The sequence below is a fragment of the Dasypus novemcinctus genome, chromosome 9 (assembly GCF_030445035.2).
Source record: "Dasypus novemcinctus isolate mDasNov1 chromosome 9, mDasNov1.1.hap2, whole genome shotgun sequence".
In the NCBI taxonomy this organism is placed as follows: domain Eukaryota; kingdom Metazoa; phylum Chordata; class Mammalia; order Cingulata; family Dasypodidae; genus Dasypus; species Dasypus novemcinctus.
This window is the reverse complement of record NC_080681.1, coordinates 99,357,252-99,368,077: the sequence shown is the minus strand read 5'-3', so window position 1 is coordinate 99,368,077 and position 10,826 is coordinate 99,357,252. Positions and strand designations below refer to the sequence as shown.

Here is a 10,826-nt window from a genome sequence, read left to right as displayed (position 1 = left end):
TATCTGTTGTTGTAATGTCACTCAGGATGATTCCCAAGTCCTGAAAATGCCTCCCTGTTACACCTGTTTTTCCATCTCCCTAGCCCCAGAACATCCATGGGTCTCTGACTCCACAACAATGGTGTTTTTTCCACTGTTAGAATTGCAATAAGTCTAGAGCAGAATATTATTAAGTTTATTTTAGTCTATAGTTCATTTCCCATTCCTGAAGACTTTGGGGTGGTGATGCCCCTTCACTATTAGTTGAGGGGGGCTTTGATTACATACATCTGATGGATGGGAATCTCTTGCTTGCAGCTATAGGCACTCTTGGTTCCTTGGTATGCTGTTTGTCCATTATCTCCTCCCCATTAGTTGTCCTGGATGAGTCCTTTGAACTATAGAGTAGGTATTGCAATTCTGTTGAGATTCAGGGCTCCCTATAATGTGTAATTGATCTCACCTATCTTCGTTTCTTTCATTCCCATGAGCCCTGTTAGTCTTCTATTTAGGTGGGTTATTTTTGTTTTTTTGTTTTTCAGGCCATTAAAAAGAATCTATTTGGAAAACGGGGGAAAGAAAAGGGCTTGCTGAGAAATGGGAGAGAAAGATGGAAATACACACCAAGATTTGAGGCCGGCCCCTCTAGGCAGAGAGGCCTCATGTGATTACCTTTTAAACTGTTAATTATTCTTCCCCCTTCCTTATGATAAGGGGATGGATTCTAGCTGTTAATGGTTACCCCACCAGTGGTGAGGACTGTTTGGAATATCCAGGACCAAGGGGAGGTTCTGGAAAAAGAAACTGGGACCTCAAGGTTGCACTTAAAGTCCCGGTGAGGTCTTACAGCCATGCAGTCTGCCAGCATGTTGACAGCTGGCTATGTTGGGGCTCATCTTCTCCTCCATTACCCTGTACTAACCTGCCTCAACTTCCCCCTCAAAAAGTTCATGCCCTTATTCTTAAGTGGGTGCTGAGGTGTGACGATCTTTCTTCTGTAGTCATTTCCTATTGGTTAGGGCAATAGTTCCTGCCTGAAAGGGCATAAACCTCTCTGGCTATTCTACGGAGGTTGAGGGAAGACAGGTCTGACACTGTGGTTGGAACTAACTGAAATCCCTGTGTGAATAATATCTTGTTTTGGAAGGCATTAATTCTGGAAGAAATAAATTTAGTTAGAATTTTGAAGATACATAGCCCCACTAAAAGGATAAAGATGCTAGTAAGTGGGCCCAAAAAGGGGTCAGCTATAACATCCTGGACCATGAGAATTAGAAAGTCCAGGTGATCCCAGAAGCTGCATCCTCCCAACTTGGTGGGGTCCATCTTAAAGGTTTCAAATGCTGTTTAGGACTGTTCCAGAGCAATAAATATAGAAATAGCATTTTTCTTGGGAAATAGGCATCCCCCCGCCCCTCGCTGTGCTGCAGGTAGTGTGTTAAGGGCTTTGTGATTTTTGCAGTACTACAGCAGCAAGAGAGTTTACTTGCTCCTTTAGGACTTCCACGGCACAGCTAGGATGTAAAGGACTTGTACCCAGAAATCTACAAAACATTGCTAAAAGAAATTAAAGAAGACCTTAATAAATGGAAGGATATTCTGTGTTCATGGGTTGGAAGGCTAAATATCAATAAGATGTTAACACTATCCAAAGCAACTTACAGATTCAACATAATCCCAATCAAAAGTTCAACAACTTTCTTTGCAGAAATGAAAAATGTGGAAAGAAAAAAAGAAAAGAAAGAAAATATGTGGAAGAACTATTAAAAAAAATTACCCCCACTCTGTCGTGGTCCCTAGGGAAGTAGCGGCAGTCCCCCAGGTACAACGGTAAGGATCAGGAAGGAATGAGGGTCCAACAGTGAGCCCCTGATACTAAAGACTATGCTTGTGAGCCTATACACCCGAAAAAAGAACAAGGCCTAGAGCAGCACTGTGCCTAAGAGTTCCCTCCTGACAGCCTCTGTGTTACTCAAATGTGGCCAGTCTCGAAGCCAAACTCAGCATGTAAATGCAATACCTTCCCCCCAGTGTGGGACATGATGCCCGGGGATGAGCCTCCCTGGCACCGAGGGATCACTACCAAGTACCAGCTGATGATGCAACTAGAAAAGGACCTTGAATTAAAGGTTCAACGCAGACCAGCAGAATATCCCTGTCTACATATAATAACAGGAGTTAAAAATGCTGTTTGACCTAAATTAAGGGGGAAATGGAAAGGACAAATGAGTTTATATGGCTATGAGTCTCTAAAAAAGAGTCTGGAGGTTGTCAGAAGGATTGCCCTTATGCACACCAGAGCAGAGTCTCAGAGACAGATAAAGTAGATACAACCCCAGGTATTGGTCCTTTTGAGGGCTAAAGAGACCCAAGGTTCTATGGTCATGGCGGATGGGGTTCACTGCCATGTCAGTTGGCCCTTCTTTGGAGCTGGTGTTTCTACATGATGGAGCTGGACTCAGATGGGATCTCTTTTCACAAGCCTTTCATGCTAATTTACTGGAATTGTAGTTGGTGCTGGGACTTAAGATATATCTAGGGGATTTGAATCTCTGGACTGACAATATGATAGCCAGGCCCTGACCTCAACAGACTACAGCTCCTATACTCTGATTTATTGGACTTACTCCACTCAGCTAACATGGAGTTGAAGAATGTCAACCACCACACCATGGAGCCTAGAGTGCCTACAACTGAAAGCAGGAGGATTGCATCCAATATCCATGTGGAATCTAAACCTCCTCTTGACATAGATGTGGAATGGACACAACCAAGCCAAGGTCCACAGGAAGGAGGAATACAGTAAGGATCAGAGTGGACTTAATGATATTCTATTCATGAACTATTGTGGTTAATAATCGAGAAAATGTGGCATTGATGTGGAAAAAGTGGCCATGGTGGCTGCTGGGTGCGGCGAAAGGGGAGGAAGAGAAGAGATGTGGAGGCATTCTCGGGACTTGGAGTTGTCCTGGGTGGTGCCCCAGGGACAATTGCCGGATGTTGTATGTCCTCCCATGGCCCACTGGATGGAACGTGGGAAAGTGTGGGCTATGGTGTGGAACACGGGACATGGGGTGCAGCGATGCCCAGAGATGTACTCACCAGATGCAATGGATGTGACATGATGATGGGGGAGAGTGTTATTGGGGGGGGAGTGGTGGGGTGGGGGCGGTGGGGGTGAATGGGGACCTCATTTTTTTAATGTAATATCTTTTTTAAAAAATGAATAAACTGAGTAGAATTTGAAAAAAAATAATATAATTATTGTCATGTTCAGATGTATATTTCCCACATTGGGATTTGTTTTCTGTCTCTCTCTCTTTTTTGTTTTTCTGTTCCTTTTGACCACCTTTGTTGTGTTAGACATTTGTATAGCCCTACATAAATTAATTTTAACTTCTTTAGTTATTCCTTAAGGATTTTAATTGAAAGATAAGACTATATGTATCAATTCACCACAGTTTACTTCAGATCAATGCTAATGTAATTTCAGAAAAATGTAGAAAATTTTCTCCAGTGTACCTCCATGTCTTCCCCTTTTCTGTATGCCATTCTCAATATATCTATGTATGTTATGAATATACCATATAAAATTATAATTACTGATTTAGATAATCTTACATCTTTTATAGAAGTTAAGGCAAGAAATGAGAAAAAGTATATATCTCTATAGCCTTTTCTATTAACTCAAGTAATTATAATTTCTGATGTTCTTCATTTCTCCCTGTGAATTTGAGCCCTTGTCTGGAGTAATTTCTTTGAAATATCAAACATTAGCTTTAAGATGTTTTTGGTAAAGTATGTTTTGGGTGGTTGAATTATATATCCCCAAGAAGACATGTTCTCATTCTTAATCCATGTTCCTCTATGGACCTAGTTGTAATAGGACCCTTTGAAGTTGTATTATCAGTTAAAGTATAAACTCATTTGTGAATAGGAGCTTCTAGGATTCTATTTGGGTGTGGTGTGAATGAATCAGGGTGGACTTGAATCTGTGATACTGGGTCCCTTATAAACAGAAGAAATGTGGCCACAGACAGTAGAGAAAGCCACAGGAGGAGATACAGGACATCACCATGAAATGAGAGACTGCCATCACCAGAATGCAACTCCAGGGGAAAGCATGGCCTTGCTGACAACTTGATTTTGGACGTAGAGTCTTTAAAACTATAAGGCAATAAATTCCATTTGATCAGGCCAAGAATGTGTGATATTTGTCAGAGCAACCTGGTAACAAAAAAATTCATGTGGAAAGGTAAGGGGTCCTGAATAGCTAAGCCACCTTGAACCCACTCCTGGATCTTAAAACATCATTACAAAGCTGCACCCGGAAGTAGCTGGAGTGAATGGGAGCCACTTTGCCCACAGCCTTCACTACTATGGGTCGCAACAAGAAGAAGCGAGATGGTGACAATCAGCGACCCCAGCTCTTCTTAGCTTTGACGAAGAGAAGCGACCGGAGTACCTGACAGGCTTCCACAAGTGGAAGGTGGAGAGGAAAAAGCAGCCATTGAAGAGCTCAAACAGCAGCTGAAGGAGAAGCAGAAGATCCGGGAGGAGCGCCTCGGAAATACTTCAAGATGCTGGCAGAGAGCGAGGAGGGTCTGGAGGGCGCAGATGAGCTGGACCTGCTGGTGATGGCAAAGACTAGTTGGTGCGGTATGGCTATCCCAGCCACAGGCACCGTGACCACCATCAGCAACCTGCTTCTCTCAGGGGCCGGGCTGCTTGGGCTGTCTCTACCTGAGCAAGGGGCTGCGAGCACGTCCAAGGAAGAGGTATCATCCCAGAGCCTTACCCAGCCAGTTCAGAGTCCCCCTGCTGTCCCAGTGGATCTCCTCCCTCATGGCATCCTTGCATGCACACAGCCACAAGACGGTCAAAAGGAAACAACCCCCACGGGCCCAGAACCCGGCCAAGAAACCCTCTAGTGCGACTTGTACCAGTAAGACCCGGTGCAACCTGTTTTTGACTGTCAGGCAAAACCCCGCAGTGGGGAGTGAACCCCACTACACCCCCCAGCCAAACCATGCCCAGGCTGAGGCTGTGGGGACCTGTCCTGCCTCACTGGAGCTCTCCCAGTCCACATCAAGGTAGTAGCTTCACAACTGGGGTTAGGCCGCCAGGACCTCTAAGGCCTGGGTCTGCTCTTGCCCGAGGACCACCCTGGGTCTTCTTCTTGGTCTGCTTCTTGGACCCAGAAGGAGCAGACAGCTGAGAGCTGGCCTTTCCCAGGAAGAGCCTTCAGGTCAAGTTTGGGGTCCCTTCCCAAGTCTCTACCCCACCCAGCACACATCAAATTTGTGAAATTAAGTGTCCTTGTGGTTTGTTTGGAATTAGCCTTCATACTGTGAGCCAAGGACTCAGTCCTGAGCAGTTTTCCTAGTGGGTAAAATAAGGCATTATTAGCTCCCGGGTTCAAGACAAGAGTAATCAGTGGTAGAACCAAAGCCCACCTGCTAGTCTGAAAAGCAGGCAGCAGGGTCAGGGTGTATACAGACACAGTGCCAGGCTCTGCCCTTAACTGCTGAGACTTTGGGCCTATCCTCCCTCCTTGACCCCATTAATCTCACCTGAAATTGAAGTGGCAGAAGCAAACAAGTCCTGGAGACTTCTCTCACCCCAAACTTGGGCAGCTTCCCAGGCTTCCAGCAGCTTCCACTTGGAGCTTTAAAAAATCCTTACTTTTTAAAGAAAATGAATCTCAGTTCACATAACTGTGTGGCCCCTTCAGAGCAGACTCCTCAGGAGGCCAGCTGGCATTCTGGCAAGGACTGCCCTTTCTCCATGATCCTTCCAGATAGATCTTCAGGGAGGCCTTGGAGCCAATGAAAACCAGCCTGATGCCTTTCTTGTCCTACCTTGTGAGTGACCCAGAAGGGGGTCCTGCCTCCCCCTAACTTGCTTACCAGTCCCACTGTTCCTCTGGCTGAGGGGCCCTTGGCAGAATCCAGGCCCACCTGCAGCAGGCAAGAACAGGCAGAGCGCCCATTCTGGAGCATTGCCAGAACCTCCCTTGCACCTTACTGGTTCCTTAGGGATCCTGGGGCAGGAGCTGCAGGAATTCGGGGTCATGCCCTGCTTATGGGGAGCTGTGTGGGGTCTTAAACACTAGGGCTGCAAAGAGGAGTAATATATGCTTTCAGCCCCCAGTGAAGCTCATGGACATGTGAGAGAGATGGGAATGGTGACAGGACAGTGTGGGATCACCAGGGAGCATAGCTGCAGGTTCTGTCCCACCCAGGGAGGCTTCTGGAGGAGGGGAGTGGGGAACAGGGCTTTACAGGGAAGGTCTTTCCCTCCACTCCATGGAGGACCTGCCAGGAGCGGATCTGCCCAGCCCCTGGGTGCCTCATCACCCTCAAAGCCCCCCTTCTGGTGACTGCTGACTGGTGTACATCTGAAGGTTACTCCTTGTGGCTGATGGTGGTCATGGTGCCTGTGGTTGGGATAGCCATACCGCATCAATGAGCAGACAGACAAAAGAACCATCTGGGTGAGGGGTAGATAAATTTTTTAAAAATAAGTAAACCAATCTTTTTAAGAATTGTATTGAAGTGTATCATTTACACACGAACATACATAAACAATAAGCACATAGTAAATGTTGTGAACTACCAAAAAAAAAAGCATGTCATCCTGCAGGGCTCCCATAGATCACCCTGCCACCAATACCTTGCATTATTGTGAAATAAACCTTTTTGAGTTTTAAACACTTAGGAACTGGAAAGAATGTTAGAATCTTGCATTCTTGCATATTCTTAGGGTGAGACAATTCTTAGGAATATTTAAAATGATATCCCATTTAATTTTGGACATCTCATAGATTTTACTGATTTTGAATATCCATGGATCTTTTAGTGAGCCAAACCTGGATGAGGAAAGTCAGAGGACCATTTAGAGAATAGTAGCTTTCCCTTGAAAGAAAGAATTTGCCTCTGGTGCTTTAACAATTGTTAGGGCTTCCTAATACTACTATTGTTTATTAATGACCATTATCAGGATCACGAATACTGCTCTGAATCCCCTTATTATGAACTTTTTAATGCTTCCCTATTCAAATCTGTTGATTCATCTGTTCATTCAACACACACTGAGGGAAGAGAGGGCATTCCTACTAATTGAGTGTCTACAAGGGGCCTGGAAGTATGTTAGGCACCTACAGACATGACCTTTACGCATCTTCGCAGGAGCCTTGTGTATTATTCAGGGTTCTCTAGGCAAACAGAACCAGGAGATATCTGTAAATATTATGATGTTTTATAAAATTGTCTCACGTGACTATGAGGATACATGAGTCCAAACTCCATAAAGCAGGCTGGAAGTTGGGAACTCTGACAAAGGTTTTCAATGAATTCTCCAGGAAAGTCTGGCTGGCAGAAGTAGAAACGGAAATTCTCTCTTCTGACTTCCGGTTTTAAGGCCTTCAACTGATTGAATGAGCTGTCTCTCATTGCTGAAGGCAATCTCCTCTGTTGACTGCAGATGTAATCATCTATAGATGCAATCAGCTTGCTATTTATTTAAGTCCACAAAATGCCCTCACAGTAACAATTAGGTCAGTGCTTGCTTGACCAAACAGCTGGGCACAATTACCTGGCCAAGTTGACAAAGTTGACACATGACCCTACACATCACACCTTGCAAGATTATCCATATTTTTCAAATGAGGAAACTGAGTTTCGGAGGGTAGCTAACTTGTTCAGGTTCACAAGAAGGCACTTTGCTAAGTATGCTGTGAGGGAAACAGATTCTTACCCTGTAAGGGCCCCAGGATAAAAAATGACAGAACTTTCTCTCTCCCTGTGTGTTTTCTAGAATGAGGGTCTGTCTATATTGACTCACCAAGGAAGCAGAGACTCAACCCGAGTCATGCCGTACTGATATGGTCAAATCAAAGCCCTAATCTTAACAGGTAATTTAATCAAAGACATTTCAGCCTAACTGAACACAATCAAAGGGTGTTTCACCCAGAGGAATAGATTAGTTTATAAACATAATCTTTCTTTTTTTGGGATTCACAAACATAATCTCAAACTGTCATAGATAGTGTTACAAAATTGTTCGTAGGTAGGATATCCATTCAAGGAGCAAGGCTGACAATGGATTTTAATGTAACCGAGTACAAAAATTTGTTGATACAGTTTTGGGTTCCACATGAAACTAACCTTTAAGTTAGTTGCTGATTATTGGTGTAGTACCAAAGAAGAATATCCACAATTACCTAAACAGGGTTTTCTCTTTTGTTTTTTAGAACATCCTGGGGATTGAACCCAGGACCTCATACATGGGAAACAGGCACTCAACCACTGAGCTACATCAGCTCCTTAGTTAGAGTTTTGTTTTTGTTTTTAAGATACCGGGGATTGAAACTGGGACCTCATACATGGGAAACAGGTGCTCAACCACTTGAGCTACATCTGCTCCCCTAAACAGGGTTTTAAGATACTCTTTCCTTTTCTAACAACATGTCTGTGTGAGGCTGGATTTTCCTCATAGACTTCTGCCTCTGGGGTAAAGAACCAGATGTCCTGAAAGAAACAGAAAGATAGGAACAGATTTACGGGTGGTGGTGGGGTGGGGGATGAGAGATAATGTACTTGGTTCAGATCCTCCTTTCATTTATGGAGGATGCACCTAAATGCTGTTAAATAGATTTTCACAAACATAGTCTCTTTAATCCATACAAAAGCAACCATATGAGGTAAGAATGACTATCCCCATTTCATTTATGACAAAATAGCCTCAGAGATGTTAAGTAAACTTGTACAAGGTTGAACAGCTGTTAAGTGGCAGAGACTGGACTTAAATGAAAACTGGTCTGTTACTTCAAGAAGAGTGATTTTCCCATAGGCTAACCTGGCTTGAGACTTGCAGAAGAACGTAAGAGAACACACCGGACTTGAAGAGACTTGAGTTGAAATACCAACTCGCTACTTCCCAGTTGTATGTTCTTGAACAGTTATTTCACCTTTCTAGATCTTACCTTCATCCTCAGTATATACAATAATAAGATTTCATTATCTTCATTATCAATGAGATAATGTATTTAAAATCCTTGGTCTTAGTAAATGGCATTGCTATTGTCATATCAAGTGGAGATGCTGATGGACATGTAGGTTCAGTAAATTGACACTTAGAATTATGGATCCGAAGTTTAAGAGGAAGGAGTATAGACTTACCTCACATAATAATCATTTGTTTAACAGTTTTTTGTCAGACCAACTCTCAAACAATTATTCCACTTTTCAGTCCATGACTCATAATGATTTTTTGCTTAAAAACATACTCAAATATGCTATAAAAAGTGATATTTCAATACTATGATTTCAGGCAAAGCAACACTCATCAATTTAGTTGACAACAGATTTTAGTCAGAGAATTTCACATGAATAAATTTGAATTGTGCACTATGTTTGGATGAACCCAAAATGTTTTTCCTTCCTATGTATGCCAAGTGAAAGAGATAAAAAATAGTATCTTCTATGACTCTTCAGTTGGATATCTACATGTATGTTATTTCCATTTTTGAAGCATTTATATTTAGCCTTTTCTGTATTCTAGACGTGTTTTCCTATTTTATGAATTTATTTATTTAAATTAATTTTATTGTGATACACACACACACACACACACATATCATAAAGCTTGCCATTTAACTATTTTTCCAAAGTGTCTTTTTTTTTTCAGGAGGTACCAGGAATTGAACCTTGTACATGGGAAGTAGGCACTCAACCACTGAGCTACACCCGCTCCCTATTTAACCATTTTTAAGTTTACAATTCAGTGGCATTAATTATATTTACAATGTTGTGTTACCATCACTACCACCTATCTCCAAAACTTTGTCATCATCCAAAACAGAAACACTGGACCTATTAAGCAGTGACTCCCCATTCCCCCTGCCCCCAACCCCTGGTGACCTGTAATCTACTTTCTGAGTCTATGCATTTCTTATCCTAAATATTTCATATAAGCAAGATCATATAATATTTGTTCTTTTATATCTGGTTTATTTCATTCAACACGATGTCTTCAAGTTTCATCCTTGTTGTAGCATATATTCTGAACTTCACATAACATTTTGTTTCTTCATTCACCTGTTGATGGGCACTTATTTGCTTCCATCTTCTAGCTATTGTGAAAAATGCTGCTATAAACATTGGTATATAAGTATCAGTTTGAGTTTGTGTTTTCAGTTTTTTAGGATATATATCTATGGGTGCAGTTGCTGGGTCCTATGGTAATTCTATGTTTAACTTTTTGAGGAACCATTAAACTGTTTTCCATAGCAGCTGCACCATTTTACACTCCCACCAGCAATGCATGAAGGTACCAATTTCTCTACATCCTAGCAATACTTGTTTTACTAGTGTTTGTTTTGTTTGTTTGTTTAGTAATAGCTATCTTAGTGGGTATGAAGTAGTATCTTAATTACAGGACACATATAAATACAATACAAATCCTTTACAGAGAATTCCAACATATTCTTACCTGCCCAGATACCCAGATCCACAAATTTTAACATTTGCCACCTTTGCCAACCCTTCCATTTTTCCCTTCCTTCCTTCCTTCCTTCCTTCCTTCCTTCCTTCCTTCCTTCCTTCCTTCCTTCCTTCCTTCCTTCCTTCCTTCCTTCCTTCCTTCCTTCCTTCCTTCCTTTCTCTCTTTCTACCTGCTTTCATCTATTTTTCTACCATCTATCTATATTTCTATATTTATCCATCTGTCTATCGATCCATTTTCTGAACACTCGAGTGTGGGCTGTATACATCATGCTTCTTGAACACTTAATATTGCCACGTAAATTTCCTAAAACTAAGGATGTATACTTATCTAACCACCTT

General features: G+C 42.4%; 1 pseudogene; it reads left to right on the top strand.

Moving 5' to 3' along the window:
• Positions 1–4,358: 4,358 nt before the first annotated feature.
• LOC101445730 (nucleolar protein 12 pseudogene) lies at positions 4,359–5,076 on the top strand (annotated as a pseudogene).
• Positions 5,077–10,826: the final 5,750 nt, after the last annotated feature.